Source organism: Pituophis catenifer, unplaced genomic scaffold, assembly GCF_029215685.1.
Source record: "Pituophis catenifer annectens isolate HBS135680 unplaced genomic scaffold, rPitCat1.0.hap2 SCAF_3, whole genome shotgun sequence".
Lineage (NCBI taxonomy): Eukaryota > Metazoa > Chordata > Lepidosauria > Squamata > Colubridae > Pituophis > Pituophis catenifer.
The window spans coordinates 117766262-117784373 of NW_027256883.1; positions in this window are offsets into that span (position 1 = coordinate 117766262).

The following is an 18112-nucleotide window of genomic DNA, read 5'->3' on the forward strand; positions in this document are numbered from 1 at the left end:
CAAATACAGATTCATACAATCATGGTTCAATTTCTCACTTGGATAAAAAATTCCCAGCAAGTATTTTCCTGTAGAAGGGCTACAAATGAGCAATGCATCCATTCTGGGATGAAATGCTACCAGTTCGCCCCAGTTCTGCTGAACTGGTAGCGATGGCGGCGGGTGGTTCGGAGAACAGGTAGCGATGGCAGTGCGAGGCTCCGTCCACCCACCTGGTCGTTGTTACTTCCTGGTTTTAACCAGGAAGTAACCTGTTTTATACCCTCTGCGCATGCGCAGAGGGTCTGAACCAGTAGGGAAAATAAGTAGATTTCACCCCTGTATCCATTCCACTATTAACATTTGAATCTATGTGGTGAGGGTCTTGCATGTTCATAAAGACCCATTTTATTTTTTTATCCTGAAAAATAAAAGGAGTCACCCTGTGCCACACAATTGCTCCCTTTCATTATCACTTGGAACTGACCATTCAGACAGAAGAACTATTAGATAATATCTAAACTTTGCAGCCAGTACAGGATACAATGGCATCAAAAGCTGTCAAGCATTCGGCAGGAATTTCTTCTTTCCTGCTGCTATCAAAGGTCAACAGGAGTAACCAATATGGCTTTTAACCCATAGCTATGGTCAAAATGAAAAATATTTTAGAAAATATGAGAAAAATATTTTCTGCTACATCTAAGCAGAGCAGTCTGTCTACCATTTTCTCTAGATCTCTCTCAATGGTGGTGTTTTCTTTTTTGGAATGGGAATATATCAATGCTTTCCTTTTATTTGAACAGAGAAAATATATAGAAGTGCAAAATCAAGCAAATGAAATGTCAGGATATTTGGATATAGTATTTTTACCTCACATTTTATCTAATTATGTTATCTGACAAAGTATTTAATTTTTAAAGTTCTTTTTAGCTTACTTCTTCTGAATGTTAAGATTAACACAATTGTTCCCACCTAGTGACATATAGAATACATTTTTCAACATACTGTATAAGCAATTACAGATACTTAAGATCCCTTCAAGGCAAAAACATTTGAAATAGTGTTGTTGTTGTTTTAATGTAGTAACCTTGCAGTTATCTAACAAAGTTCACATATTTTCTTTTGCAGGCTCACTGCTATTTTGGGACTTCCTTGAAATACTTCACAATCCTTAGCAAATTAAAATGATACTGTCATATGGAATAGTTTTTGATATCAAGCCATTGCAAGAGCTAATGTAAAGTTAAAATTTTAGGTATTAAAGCTAGAGTTCATTATCAAAAATATTATTTAACAAAATCCCATATATTTCAGGAAAGTTACAAAAAGATATTCAAGATATTAAAAAGAATTACAGTCCACATGGAAATAAGACCAGGAAATCCCTATTTTAAATATCACCTCTTAAATTAAATCCCTATTACATACACAGGCTTACATACACAGACACACATATACACATGCAAATGTATATACATGTATACACACACACACACACACACACACACACACACACATGCACACCAGGGGTGGGTTCTACTTACCTTTACTACTGGTTCACAACGGGGCCGCAAGCACATAAGCGTTTTCATGTCGTCAGGGTCAGTGGGCGGGGCCTCCCACCAGTTTTACTACCAGTTCTGTAGAACCGGTATGAACCAGGGGCAACCCACCACTGATGCACACACACAGAGACACCATAGTAAAAATCATCTGGTCCATAGCAGTTCTTAAAAGTAGGTAAATACAACCTCGGATGAACAATAACACGTGACATATTACACCATGTCACTACACACACACACACACAAACACACACTGAATTGAAGCAAAGATTCTAAATCTGATCTGTAATAATTTATAGGAAAATAAATATCCATTCTTTTATATCCACGGTACTAGACTGATTTCTCTTCTATAATATGAAATAGTCATTCTGACCTACCTAGACTCATCACCAAGTCTACAAGTATGGCTTGCAAAGAATGTTGACCTTTTATTAAAATAGTTGCATGACTGTATTTATGATAATGACTTATTCATATGTACTACAAAAAAGAAATGAGAAAAAACAAAATTGTTTTTTTCTTCGACAATCTGGAACTGCACCGCTTGTGGTCTGATCTAAGCATAGTACACAAAATTGTCTGCTACAACATCTTACCTGTCAACGACTTCTTCAGCTTCAACCTCAATAATACATGGGCAAACAATCAATACAAACTCAAGGTAAATTTAAATACAAACTCAAGGTAAACTGATACAAACTCAAGGTAAACCACTCCAAACTCGATTGCAGAACAGCAATTGCAGCAACAGAGTGATCAATGCCTGGAATGCTCTACCTGACTCCGTTGTTACATCCTCAAACCCTCACAGCTTCAATCTTAATCTGTCTACCGTGGACCTCACCCCATTTCTAAGAGGTCCGTAAAGGGGGCATGCATATGCGCACCAGCGTGCCTACCGTTCCTGTCCTACTGTCCCCATTTATTTGTATTCATTTCCCTCATTCATGTCCATGTTAATATTCATACCTGCTATCTTATACATGTTTGACAAACTAATAAATAAATAAATAAATAAATAAGTAAATAAATAAATAAATAAATAATAAATAATAAAACTTGGCAAAGCAAGCGAGCAAATTCATTGCTCTTGGAAAAAAGAGATTTTATAAAGACTCTCTTCTCCAATAATGTAGGCCACAATATCTACCCTAAGGAGGAGAAAAGAATGCTTTGGAAAGTTTCCAAATGTTACAATCAACAAGCAAAGTAACAACTCTAAGCATCACAAAAGCACCTCACAGAAAGCATTGATCAGAAAGAAGAGGTATGAACCTGGATGCCCCAAGTGGACATCCAGGTTCATAGCTCAGAATATCTGAGAAGAAATGGGATTGGTGGCTTGTTTCATCAGAGACTTTACGGGCAAAACATCCAGTCAACCAGCTGGAGGCTGAAAATGAATTTTTATTGCTCTATAAACTGTCTGGTGGGGGGGAGGAAATGTTTGCCCCAAAGAGTGGTGGTAGTGACATAAAACAAATAAAATAATATCAAATCATCAAAAGTATGGAAATCTAAATTCAAATTTAGTGGTGACAAGCAAGGCTCAACCCCAAACATCCCAAAAATACAAAAAGGTATAAAAAATGCCCAGCCACAGCACACTTTTCTTTGTAAAATATAATGATTGATTTACTGTAATATTCCCATTTAATTTCTCATTGTAAATAGCACTGTGATTCTTAATAACTGAAGCATTTCCTTTTTTTTTTTTTTTTTTTTTGCAAATATTCATGTTTACCCTTATGGTTAGGAGAATCCAATTATTTATTACCACAACTGTCCCCCCAAAAACCCATGAATATAATTAGAAGTACGGGCTTGCTAAAGTAACTCTATAAGAGAATATAATGCCCCCGTCAAGAATATAATGCCCTTTTTCATTCTCATTCTCATTGCATCATTGCTTTGCATTTTCTGTTTCTAGAGAGGCTTATAGTTAGGTATATGTATGTGTCAAAAATTACAAACCTCAAACCTCAAAATTACAAACAGCCTTACATGGAGCCTCTTCTTCTTTACTTCTAAGCATCTGGATTGCCTTAATATACAATGAAGCCGCAACATATTCAAGGCTAATATTCTTATCTTCAACCTCTGCCTTATAAAGGGCAAATAACTGCTCCCAATCCCAAATCAAGTCTTTTAGTGCTCAATATTTCAGGAAGCATTATATTGTCTTAATTGTCATTATATTATCATAATGATGATAAATGCAGTAGATCTTTGAACATGCACTTAAATGGTATTATATATAGAATATCACAGTTAAAGAGAGACATGTTCACATTTCTAGGGGAATGCTGGAGAGATATCTCACTTGAATGATATATAGACAAATATCTTGTGAATGTTCTACAAGTATTGCCTTCCTTATCATAATAAAATATGATGTAGGGAGATCAAAGATGAATATGCCAGCAATGTACTTGCAGATATTTTATCAAGATCTGCTCATTTCTTGGAGAAGTCTATATGATGGCAGCTCTTAGTAATGAAAGACTGAATCATTATCTTTCAGAATAATGTGTCACTACAGCTCTGTGGAAATCATGGTAATGGTTGTATATCTTTGACACACTGATGAATAATCTTTGTCTACTTCACAGTTTTTTTTTCTCAACATACTGTGTGCCAACATCACTACTTGAAAGTTTAGGGTACATGTCCTGGCAGGAATAAAATATTTTCAAGGCTATTTCTCTAAGGAACATTAAATTAATCCAAACACATATATGAATATTGTTTCCACGTATTTTCCACCATGGCTTATATACATCTTACAACTAGCCTGACAATCAACAGAACAGGGATTGGCACTTTTCAGTAAGAAAATGAAAATTTGCATGAAGAATGCCTGAGTTCAAAACTGTGTCAGTTGAAAGTAAAGATCTTAGATAATAAGGCAGAGAGAGAGAGAGAGAGAGAGAGAGAGAGAGAGAGAGAGAGAGAGAGAGAGAGAGATCTCTGCTCTAACCATTGGAAAGCTACTGCAATTTGCAGCAGATAGCATCTGCATGACAGGTCCACGTTCAGTTTCAATCTTTCTTTTGCAAAAACAATGCTTCTTTCCTCCAGGAGACAGAGGAAAAAGAATGCCAAGGGATATATATATATATTTTTTTTGGATTTTTTTTTTATTTAAAACAAAACCAAAACATAAAACCAACATCATTCAAATACAATCACAGAATGCCAAGGGATATTGAAGCTTGTGGAAATAGAGATGAACTAGTCAAATTAAAGCAAGCTCAGGAAAGAGTTCAGAGATGCATAACCTGTAGATTCAGGAGAGCCTGTTCTCTACAAAGGCTTGGGCATCCTTTGCACCTCCCCAAATCTTTCTCCTAATGGTGTCTACCTTTAATAAGATCCACTCCCAACCAAATCCTTTTATATTTTCTTTTTGTATATGTATGAGTAAGAAAGAGACAGGGGAGGGAGAGGGAGAGAGAGAGAATGAGAGAATGATAGAGATTCATTCAACTCAATTAATTTTATCCAGTTCCGGAAGCAATGAGAAAAATCACAGTCCATTGGTTACATGCAGCCTCCACTTCCACCCCATCCCAGCATCTTTACATCAGCTTTTGTTTGGTATTATTCAATTTTCATTCTGCCTTTTACCTACTTTGATCAACTCAATATAGCAAATATACCTAATTTTCCTGCTTCTCTTTTTTCCCCCCACAATCACCACCTGTGAAGAGGGTTGGACTGAGAGTGAGTGCCTGGTTCAAAGTCACCCAAAATCATGCCTAAGAGAAGCCTGAAACTCATATGTTCCAGGTTTCCAGGTCAGCACTTTTAATTACTATACCAAACTGGCTCTTACTAGATGTGGTGCCAGACTGGGTTTTCAGTGGTAAAAATCACTCAAAATTGCCCTTAGAAATTCATCAGTTTTGCCACGTTTGATGGACTTTAGGTCAGGGGTGAAATCTATAATTTTTCCCTACCGGTTCTGTGGGTGTGGCTTGGTGTGGTGTATGTCCTGTGACTGAGTGGGTATGGCCAACTTAATGTCACTCATAGCCACGCCCACTCAGTCACAAGACCCCCACCACCAAGCCATGCCCACAGAACCTGGTAGGAAAACTTTTAATTTCTATTCTGCTGCCTGCTTGCCACCCATTCGCCCTTCGCTTTGGATCAGGGACTGGGGCCCAGAAATGTGCCATTCCCTGGGACCCTGGAGCTGCGGCCCGCTTCAACCAGGTGGAGGAATGTAGCATTCCCCAACTCCAGCCTTGCCCCGGAGCTGCCGCCCACTTGCCATCCGCTCACTGCTCACTCGCCACCCACTTGCCCTTCTCCTTGGTTGGAGCCCAGGGCTCCGGAGCCACCACTTGCTTGCTGTATGCCTCAACTGAGTTGGGAAATGCACCATTCCCCAACACCAGCTTTGCCCCAGACCGGCCACCTGTTCTCCCTTCACCACGCAGTGTGTCCTTACCTTTCTCTGGCTGCCAGGGAAGGCAAGCGCCCAAAAGTTACTGGAGGTGCTCTCCTTCTTGAACGTGCCACCGCCATCGCCGCTCTGGTCCACACACTGGCTGCACAAGTGCACACCCAACCTGCGGCTGATGAATGAAATAAATAAATGGTGTGCACTTGCGCAGCCGGCGCATGGACTAGAGTGGTGATGGCGGTGGCACATTCAAGAAGGAGAGAGCCTCCGGTAACTTTTGGGCACTTGCCTTCCCTGGCAGCCAGCCACGGGAGAAAGGTAAGAACATGCCACATGGCGAAGGAAGAGCAGGCAGTGCTGCAGGGCAAGGCTGGAGTGGGGAATGGTGCATTCCCTGACCCAATTGAAGCAGGTAGTGAGCAGGTGGCTTGGGGAATGATGCATCCCTGGGCCCTGGCCCCCAACCCAAGACAAAGGGCGAGTGGGCGGCAAGCAGGCGGCAAGCAGGCAGCAAGTGGGCAGCAAGCAGGAGCAGCTCCGGGGCAAGGCCAGAATCAGGGAATGGTGCATTCCCCGACCTGGTTGAGGCAGGCGGCAAGCAGGTGGTGGCTTCGGGGCCTCGGGGAATGGCATGTCCCTGGCCCCTGACCCAAGGCGAAGGGCAAGTGGGCAGTGTGCAGACAGCGAGTGGGCAGCAGCTCTGGGGCAAGGCTGGAGTCTCTTTCTGGGCATGTCGCTTCTACCTGTTGGGCCACTTCCTGAACCTGGCAGCTCCACAGCCAGCTGCTTTGCTTTTTCCCTCTTTTTCCTCATGGGAGGCTTGCATGGGGGCACCAGCAGAAGTGCTGCGGAGAAGTGGCCCAACAAGCAGAAACGCTGCACCCAGAAAGAGAAGGGCAAGAGGAGCCAGTGGGCTGCAGAAGTGAAGGCAAGCTCTAGGGTGGCAACGGTGCTCCAGGAGAGAGGGCGGATGTCCCAGGGCTGAACATGCAATGCCGCCACCACTGCCTCCCTTGGCCCCAGCGCATGCACAGAGACTCAAAAAACAAGGTTACTTCCTGGTTAAAACCAGGAAGTAATGACTTCTGGGTGGGTGGGCGGAGCTTCCAGCTGCCATTGCTACCAGTTCTCTGAACTACCGGCCATCATCGCTACCAGATTACTGATCCGGTCCGATCTGGGAGCATTTCACCCCTGCTTTAGGTGCATCCAGAAATTAAGCCTTATCCTTTTCAATAACACTACCATCCTCTTGCCCTTAAACAGCTCAAGGGAGCAAATTGTGACACACATACAATATTCCCCTGCCCAGAGAAAATTGCCTATGTATTTGACACCATGACACTTTATGAAAGATTGGTGAGAAGTATACAGTTATATTAAAGAGAACAACTCTCTCTTTTTGAAGTTATATATAGCAGGAATGAGAGCCTGTTTGTTACAGTGGTTAAACATCAAGCTGGACATTGGCAAGCCATGAATTCTAGTCCCACTTTGAGCATAAAGCCAGCTTGGGCCAGTCACTTTCTCTTAACCCTAGGAAGAAGGAATTGCAATACACTTTTGAAAAATCTTGCCAAGAAGACTGAAAGGAATTCTTCAGGCACACTCAAAAAATTAGACATGATTGAATAGAAAAAAAAAATCATGCTTAATCTAAATGGTGACATATTTCTTCTCCAGTATTTTAAACTAGTTTTAGAACCAATTGCTATATGTTTCTGCCTTTATGTTTCCTCATTCTTTTTATTTTGATTCCCAGGGAATATAGACTTCTGTGTATTGGCATCTGTTATATCCCCCTACCTACAATGAAAGCCAAAAAGGACTCTTCCATAGATACATACCTCATATAACCCTTTTTTATTTTTCCATTCTATTGATTGCAGGCCATCGATGCTTTAGCAGGGGTGTCAAAATTGTGTCCCATAGGCTGGATGCGTCACACATAGGCCATGCCCACCCTAGCTCCGTGAAGGGGAAAAAAAGGTTATGAAACATCACGTAACAGCAACGTGACGCTGTGAGTTTGACATCCATGTTTTAAAGGAAAGTTTGCACCCAAAGCCTCTTGTATCTATTTAAAATAATTGCTTTCTTAGCAACTAGGTCCACCTTTATTAGTAATATATCAGTCTCAGTATCTACCATAGCAATTTGTTTTCCCCAAACATTGTTTCTCATTAATTTCTTCAGTTAGTAATTAGAAACCCACACCTTTGATCATTCTTCTTCTTCATTTCAGTAATTCGTCCTTCTAATGAAAGCATTTATGATTTGTTTTCAAAGATTCATCTTCCTTTTATAATTGCACTTGGCTTTCACAAAATTTTCAATTTTCCTTCCATACACTCAAAAATCGTATTGTGTCATTATTTGCTTCTTTTTCAACAAGGTTACATTTACTCTTTTCTTTGCATAATCCAATCTTTTCTTCACATCTGATTAGACTCTGTTCTAATTATAAATTGTTTGTTTGAATACTTCATCAAAATCTGCCTGATTCTGTGGAATTTCATAAAAGCTTTCTGTTAACTGTCCTTGTATAAGGCATGGAATACATTTCATAATTCTTCTTTCTGAACTTGACATCTCTTAGCAGTTCTTCAAAATTATTCAGACAAGCCTAGGGATCGTCAGCAGGAAAGTATAAACCAGCCTTTAAGAATGTTAAAGTCGATGGTTCTAGCCCAATAACTCACTAATCAAAATGTATTTTATTTTCAAGCTTTTATTTTAGACCTGGATAGATCCTAGGCCTCTTTATTCATTAGACCTTTAACGTTTTGTTTCTCTCTTTTAGATACACAACTGGAACAGCACAGATTTACCTCAGAGAGAACTTTTTATACCCGAGGGGAGGAGTCAGGAATCAGGTAGGATTATGGAAATGAGGGGGCGTGTATTATTAACCCTTGCAGAGATGTAAGAAGGTAGAGATACAGACAAGATATAAACAAGTTAGACATTTTACATAACAAAACCCCCTCTAAATGTCTAACTGATGGCTTGTACATAATATATACATATATATCTAAAAAAAAATTAATATTGATGAACATGAAGATAAATGGTTTATATACAAATGTGAAATTTTGACATGAGGTATGAGTGTTGCTTGTTGGGTAAAGGTTTGGTAAGTATGTCAGCTACTTGTTCCTCAGTGTCACAATGTATAGCTTTAATGAATCTGATTTCTGAGAACTGTCTAACATGCTTACATTTAATATCTATGTGCCTTGACCTTTGTCCAATGGCATCAGAATTTGAGATTTCAATGGCAGCTTTATTATCTTCGTAAATAATTATAGGATATGATGGTTCTGTCCATATGTCACTGAGCAAGTCATCAAACCAAATTAGATTATTTGCTGCTTTAGATAGACAAATGAATTCTGCCTCGGTGGTGGAGGTAGCTAGTAGTTTTTGTTTTCCTGTATACCAATGGATTGGGCAATTATTGAGAAAAAATACATATCCAGAAGTACTTTTTCTGGTTTTAATATCTCCTGCCCAATCTGCATCCGCATAACACGATAATTTGGGTTTTGTGGATAAGTTAGGTTCAAGGCATAATTGGGCATTAATACTATGTTTTAGATATCTGAGCAATTTCTTTATAGCATTCCAGTGGAATGTGGTGGGATTACTTACATGCCTGGATAATAAGTTAACAGCTAAAGCAATGTCGGGTCTACAATGTATAGTAATGATCCAATTATGGAGCTGTATAATTTATTATCAGGAAAGGGCTCTGCTTTATTGTACATATTTTTCAAAAAATCTTGTTGCATGGGAGTTTCGCTGGGTTTTGCTTCTGACATGTTGCATTTTAATAAAAGTTCGGTTATTTTCTCTTTTTGTGATAGTCGAAAACCTTTACTTGTTTTTGTTGCTTGAACTCCCAGATATTTGTCTATTTTTCCTAATGATTTTAATGAGAAGTGGTTTCCTAAATCAGAGGCGAATTTCTTACATTTAGCTTTTTCTTTACCTATATATAATATGTCGTCCACATAGACGAGGATGCCTTCAAAAGATCCCTTCTCTCTCTTTATGAAGAAGCATTTGTCTGTGGGGGTGGCGGTGAAGCCCATTGAGTTGAGTGCCTTAGATAGGCACTCGTACCACCTCTTGCCAGATTGTTTTAGTCCATATAGACTCTTATTAAGGAGCCATGTGTCGTCTTTTCCTTTGTTGTATCCTGGTGGAGCTTTTACATAAATTTCTTTGTCCAGTTTTGCATGAAGGTAGGCAGTTTGGATGTCAAATTGAAATACTTCCAACCCTAGGATGGTGGATATTACGAGGGCGCTCTTGACACTTTCAGCTCTGACAGTTGGGGAATAGGTATCTGTATAGTCTTCTGGGTACTTCTGAGCAAAACCCTGTGCCACTAGCCTTGCTTTGTATAATACGTTGTTGTTTTCTAGGGTCTTGATTCTGTACACCCATTTTGTCCCTATGGGTTTTTTATTTTCAGGTGTTTGTGTTGGTGAATATACTTGCAGGTCTTGGAGACTCTTCATTTCCTTTTCCATTGCTTCTATCCATTTTTCTCTCTCTTCTAGGGGAAGTTTGAGTATATCTTCATATGAGCTGGGTGTTATGTTGCTGGTTTGTATGGACATGATGTAATCCTCGAGTCTTTTTGGTTTTTTGTTTCTACTCTCTCTGATTGGTTTGTCATTTTGTTTGTTTGTTTCGTGTAGGTATTCAGTCTCTTCATCAGTGAGTTTATCTATGTTCAAAGTGGGGTGTTCTTCCTTCCATTCTTTGACTTTTATTTCATGGTGTTTTGGTTTGTATGTTTCTGTATCCTCTTTCCTTTCAGTGATCAGCCGCTTATTCTCTTGTTTCTGTGTATGTGTATTTCTATTTGCAAAAATGTCATTGGAGTGTAACCTTGACCAATTTGAGTGTTCATGGAAGTCAGCTGATCTTGATACAACAAATTTGTTGTTCTGATCTAAGAATCTGAAACCTTTTGTTCCTGGTTCGTATCCCATAAATCTCATTCTTTTGGATATTTTATCTCCCTTCCTTCTTAATTGTCTGGGGATATGAACATCAGCGGGAACGCCAAATACGTGTAGGTGGGCCAGGTTGGGTTTTCTTTTGTACATCATTTCATAAGGGGTTTTGCCAATTGAACTAGACCATAATCTATTTAATGTGTAATTTGAGTAATGTAATGCTTCCGACCAAAATGATTTTCCCATCCCAGCATCCTCTAGAACACATCTTATCATGGTTTGGAGTATGCCTTGTTTTCGTTCTACTGCTCCATTTTGAAAAGCTGAGAAAGGTGATGAAGTAAAATGTAATATGCCTCGTTCTCTTACCCAACTCGTGAATTCTTTAGCCATGAATTCTGAACCTCGATCAGTCATTAATTGTTTGATTTTTGTATTGTGTTGTAATTCGATTCTTTTGTAAAATTCCTTAAACTTTTGGAATGCTTCATTCTTGTGTCTGAGTGAATATACATAACCATATCGACTGTAGTCATCTACAATGGTTAGGAAGAATCTTTCTCTATACCTAATGGATGGTCTCAGGGGTCCTACCAGGTCCATGTGTACCAGTTGGAATATAGAATCAGTGGTTCGCTCTGATTTCTTTGGTCTTGCTTTGACCTTAATTTTAGAACATTTGCAAACAGAACACTCCAAGTAATTTTCACAGTTTTTTACTTTTAGACCCTCGGCGCATTCCAACATTTTTTTGACAATTGGGAAACTAATATGCCCTAATTTTCTATGGAGAAGGTGAGCACAATTGTCATGCAAGGGTTTGCCTACAGACATTTTACTTTTACTTGGTGAATTACACTTGTCCGGTCCTTCTGTTTCTTTGTTTCCTTCTGCCTTATCAGCAGAGTTTATGTTAATGCTTCCCTCTCTGTTTTCTATGGGTGTAAAGTAAGGTAGTCCATCGTGTATGATTACTTCCCCAATGTTTGTCCCCTGATTTGATACATATACTTTGCCTTTCTTAAACATCACTTCAATGTTTGTGTCTTGTGTGAGTTTTACTGTTCCTAGCACGTTGTATGGAATATCTGGTACATGCAAAACCCCCTCTATTTCTCCTATTCCTGAGATATGCACACTTCCTTTACCTATTACTTTAGCCTTACTCTGGTTGGCTACTTTGATCTCAAAATTTGTTTTCATGAGTGAGGTGAATAATCTTGGGTCATGTGAAGTATGGTTAGTGGCTCCCGAGTCTAGGAGCCACATGTTCTTGTATGTTTCTAGTTTAGTGTTTGAGTTCTTGTGTTTAAAACCATACATTGATTCAGAGTATCTATCTCGTGAGCTGTTTCTATGCTCGTAATTTCTCCTAGTGCTGGGAGACCAACCACGCTCTCTCTCTCTAAAAGTTCTGTTATCTGGTGAGCTTCCCCTTATGTGCCTTCTTCCATGCTCAGGTCTCTCCCTACGATCAGTGTATCCTTTGTTTTTGTAGTTCCTGGGACAATCTCTTTTTAAATGATTTCTAGAACCACAAGAAAAACATTCCTGTGAATTGCTTACTCTATCTTGGAATTCAACTCTCCTTATAGGTTTGGGTTCCCTTCTAGATATATGGCGGTCCCTTCTCAGGTTGTCTTCTGCAATTAATCGATTTGTGAGTGTGCTCAGGGATATCTGCTCTAAGTTTATGCTATCTAATTGTGTTACAAAGTTGTCCCAGCTAGAGTCCAATGAATTAATAATGATACTCATCATGCTTTCTTGAGTTATTATTTCCCCCCTTTGTAATAGTTCTGCTCTAGTGGCATTAAGTTTCAATAGGTGTTCGCTCATGGGGACCCCTGGCCTGAGTTTTGCAGAGTGAAATTCCCTGGATATTCTAGTGGTGGTTGCTCTGCTTTGACTGTAGAATAAGCTATATAATTTTTGCATAACTTCATACACAGTTAGGTTGTTATCTATGCTAGGGTACATAGTGGGTGGTATACTTGTTAACAATAGACAAAATGCTTTGTGGTGGATACAATCAATTTCAAATGACCAGGGTTTTTTTGGAGGTTTAGAAATTAAGAAAAGTACATTTTCTCTCATAAAAATAATTTGTAACTGTTGACTCCATTCTAAAAGGTTTCCTCCATCTAATTGTAATTTTGGAAAATTAATAGGCAGTGTTCCAGAATTATTAGAATAATTACTTACTGGGGGTAGCTGTTCATGGTCTGGGATGTGACTGAATTCACAGTAGGGCAATGGTATGCTTGGGCTAATGGAAAAAAAACTGTCAGTAAAAAATTTTTTTTCTATCATTGCAGGTAAGTACTGCGCATGCGCGAAGCCCATTTCGCTCTGGGAGCTGTCGGGTGAGGAGCTCACGGCTGCTGCTCCTAGGCCTAGGCCCAGGCCTGCTAATGGAATGCTGGGATCACCTCCTGCACACCTGGATTCTACGCTGGATGCATGGATCTGTCGCTGGGTGGCTGGATCCCCAGCGATGACAGGCAGAAGACGCGGCTGCAAGGCGGTCGTAAGACGAGGATCATCAGGGTTCGAAGGCTCTGCGGTGGCGACGGCAGCGGCGGCGAGTCTCGGCCCATGGAGGATGGTTCCTGGATGATCAGAAAAACCTGGTGGAGGTCGTAGGATAGGTGAGTTGTTGGTTTGATTTTCTTTTCTTGGGTCGCGTTCCGGCAGTAGTATGGGTGGTGAGTTCGAATCTTGCCATGTAATTGATTTGTAGTCGGTTGGTGTTTTTTGTTTGTCGTGGTAGTTTATTTCTTCTCTGGGTGGTATTAGGGTTGGTATTTTATTGCTTGTAGTCATGTTGGTTTGTATTTGATTTTCGGGTTTTTCTTTGTTTGTTTTAAAGTTTTGGTTAATTTGCTGAGTTAAATTTGAATATTGGCTTTCTATTGGTTGTTGGCCATTCCAAGATGGCCATCGGAGCGGGAGCGCGGGAACAGATTCGGCTATTTCTGGGTTGTCCGACTGAGGTGGCTTATCTTTGTCTGAGATGGTGATTTCTCTAACCATCGCTGATGCTTTGGTAGTTGTTTCACGGTTTATTAAGAGGTTTTGGAGTTTAGCGATAAGATTTTCTTCGCTGTCCGGCATCTCCATTAACCTCATTATGGATAGTCTTAGCTCATCACCTTTTTGTGATTTTTCTTCTTGTTGGTCCTCGTTCCTGAGCAGCGAGGTTTGATTGTTGTCTTGCTCACCCTCATTTAAAGTAGTTCTTGTAGTGGCATCTTTGGTTGTCAGCTGTGCAGCCATTTTCTTGGTGAAGGCTCTTGTGTTTACTCTGTTTATATTTTCAGAGTAAGCATTTGTTTCAGTCATTTTACAGAGTTATGGGCAACCATCCTCTAGCTACCATTTTGTTAAAGTCGATGGTTCTAGCCCAATAACTCACTAATCAAAATGTATTTTATTTTCAAGCTTTTATTTTAGACCTGGATAGATCCTAGGCCTCTTTATTCATTAGACCTTTAACGTTTTGTTTCTCTCTTTTAGATACACAACTGGAACAGCACAGATTTACCTCAGAGAGAACTTTTTATACCCGAGGGGAGGAGTCAGGAATCAGGTAGGATTATGGAAATGAGGGGGCGTGTATTATTAACCCTTGCAGAGATGTAAGAAGGTAGAGATACAGACAAGATATAAACAAGTTAGACATTTTACATAACAAAGAATGACTATACTAGATTTTTGGAACTTGTGTACTTCCAAGTCATTTTCTTCTTGAACTTTTAAATCTTCTGTCTCTACCCTCATGTTTCCAAATTCTACTTGACTAGAATGTTCTTTATTCCACAGCTTTTGTTTCAGATATTCTAAGTATTCCTCATTTGATCTGTTTTGCCCACTTCTTTCTTCTCCACAGTCCTGCAATATACAGTAGTTTGTTTTGATAGAAGTCTTATTTCTTCTGCACTTCAGAAAGAAAACTGAGCTCCTTGTATCTTCTTTATAACTAAAGCTGCCTTTGAACAAAAAAATGGCTGCTATAATAAACTGCCTGGTTATTTTATTTGGTGGGTTTTTTTTTTTTTTTGTACATTTAATGACATAAACCTGTTTTGTATCACTCTTTTCCATTTATAGTTACCAATTAATGACCTTATAACAACATTTACCTCGTAAATTGTTTCATATTACGTTCTCCTTTTTTTTAAGGACTGTTAGATAAGAAACATGAAAAAAATCTGGAACTTTGTTATCGCATATGCTCACTGCAGCGATAATTCTTTTTGTGCCAAAACGGAAAGCCATACTAATCCCCACAATGGAAGAATGGATGGAAAAAACTGATGGAGCTTGCAGGAATGATCAAATTAAATGCTTTAAACAAAGAAAAGAATACATCTAATTTTATTTCTACTTAGATAAAATTCTAGACTTTGTTTTCAAGACAGAAGTGAAAGTTTGACTTTAGAAGTTGCTGATTAAGTAAATACTGTATGTTGTAGAAATAGCTAATACACTAAGTATGCAAAAGTCAAAAGTTGAGGCTGTAGTTTACTATTTTTATGCTGAAAAAATTGGAAGTCAACACCTTTATCTTCTTTGTTTCCTCTTATTTTTCTTTCCTATTTTTAAGCTTCCAAATTTCCCCACTATACTTATTTATATTATGAAGAAGGTTGGACTTTAAGAAGTTGACTTGCCTAAAGTCATTCTGTCAGATCCCAGATATTTCTACAGGGATGCTGGCATTTTGGTGGGAGGAAGGGGGGAGGAATGGAGTGGTCTGTATATGAAGTTTCTGTTTCTGTTTCTTGCATTACTGTTTCTGTTTCCCTGCAAGATGTAGTGTGGGAGGGGTTTAATTAGCATTGCTTTAAATAGCTGGTTTTACAAGAGAAGCTTCACTTCTTGCCTAGACCTTTTGTTATGACAAACCTTTCAATAAAAGTTCCTTTTGGAACAGCTGTAGTTTCAAGAGTCCTGCTTTCCTGGGAAGATTGGAGAGGCGAGACATTGCACATTCATTGAATTTCCATGCCTAGGGTGGAACCTCCATAATTCCTGGCCTTAGTCACCCAAGTCATTCCACCATGTTAGTTCTTTGACTTTGAAAATCAGTTAGTGGTAAACCGCTATAGAAGAAAGTTGACAAATTGTTAAAGCTTTATAAATATTGCATATCTTTCCTGAGCACTACAGACTCTAAATTACTGCTAAATATGAATTCAACAACCTTTATGCTTTTAAAACATAATTGTTTTTACCTTTGACAAACATTTATTCTCAATGAGAAAAGAGAACTCCAGTAATGCATTGGCCTTTAGCCCTAAGCAATGTAATTATGTATCTTTACTTCTGATATACTGTATATATCAGATCTATTAACCAACCATTTTTTTTATTTGTTTTCAAGTGGCATAGCTCCAGCTTTTCATAAAAAGATAAATTAAATTCTACTGAATGTGAGAGTCTGTTAAAATTCCTTTTATTGAGATTGGCTATGGTAACAGAATCTTGCAAGTCTGATTGTGCTTTACCCCCCTCATTATTCAGAAAATTAGAGAGACCACAGGGCTGATCCATCTTCAGATGTTATCTTGGGATTCTGGACAAAATACTTCAACCCCTATTCCCTAGGTAAAAGCTCTATCATAATTCTAGTTCTCTTCCTTACTTTCTATAATCATACCAGGTTACAATATATAATTTCATTCAAAAGAATTGTGATTACAATTAAATCTCAATTAATTGGAGGGTTCTAGCCTGGATTTCCAGTCGATTGATTCTAAAAGGATATTAGATTCTTAATTCCAATTTTACCTGAAATGTATTTGGAAGTTTTGCTAATAAAAAAACCTTCTCCTTATTTTAAGGAAGGCTATATTTCAAGCTTATGCTGGTAGTTGCAGTATATAAAATAGTTTATTAAAACTCACTCTCCAGAGGGGAAAAAAAAAATTACCTCAAAGTCCCTGGAGGTTAGGCAGATGCAACATGGGCCTTTGGTAATGCCACTGTGTGGTGGAAGCAGTGAACCTCTGTGACTTGAAGACCTTTGGGATTCTTGAGGTCTCTGCCTAGCAAGAAGAACCAAGGGAACTTTTAGGCTGACAGGATCATTGTACATGTGGAATTCTCACAACACATGCTAGAGTTTATTTACCATTCAGCATGTGATAAGTAGGCTTTCTACTGGTTCCCACCACAAGCCCTGAAGGATTTCCCACAGGTTTTACTGGAGCAGAGCTTGGTGCATGACTTTAAGCTCTTTGTTTCCCAGGTACATTGTAGTTACTTCTTAATGATGACTACCTCCCACATACACTTTTAGTCTTTATATATCACATGCTGGCATTATCTAGCCTGAGAAGTTCTTAGTCAGCACTCAGGAGAAGATGTTTCCCCAACTTCTGCAGCACTCTACGAAGGAATTCCCTCTGAGCCTTCTCTCATCATTACAGCACTGGGGAACAAAGGCTGAGAGAAGGTCAAAGCAGCCACATCACCCTGCTGTTAGAAATGATGGGCTGCTGTTTCATGAAGCAGATTTGTAAGGATGCTTTATGCATAACTTTGTCAAAGTGGATCGTTCCTTAAAGTATTGCATTGGTCATGTCTTCTATTGTTGTGTACTATATATTTTCAATCACAGTTAATCCTGAAATCCTATTCCCCCTCTAGTTTCATTAATACAAATGATTGTCTTGTTTGTCTCATGACAATATAAACTGGAGTAATTTCAGTAATATATATTCTTAAGAAGGTTTTTGAATGGTATATTGAGGAATTTACTAATGATTAAGAATAATTTAAATTAGAGGTTGATGTATACATTAAGAGGTAAATCCCATATCATACAATCAAGATACTGTTTTAAAACAAATTTCCCCTCCATGTTATGTGGAAAAGATTAGACCATTTGAGACTTATTTTTGTAGTAGAATTGCTTCACTTGGTTTTGCTACTTCAGACAGTTTCCTCTACTGGATTATTTATATAGGTGATCCTCTCCAGTCAGGGTTCATACAATGAGTATTATTTGATGAGAAGATGTGACTGTTGACATGTGGCTTTAACATGGCTTCTCTGAAAATGCAGACATTTTCATAAAAGGGAAAAGTATCAACATGATAGAAAAAAATTCTCCATTGTTGGTAAGAATTTATTCCACTATTATATATACAAAGACATGGAAAATT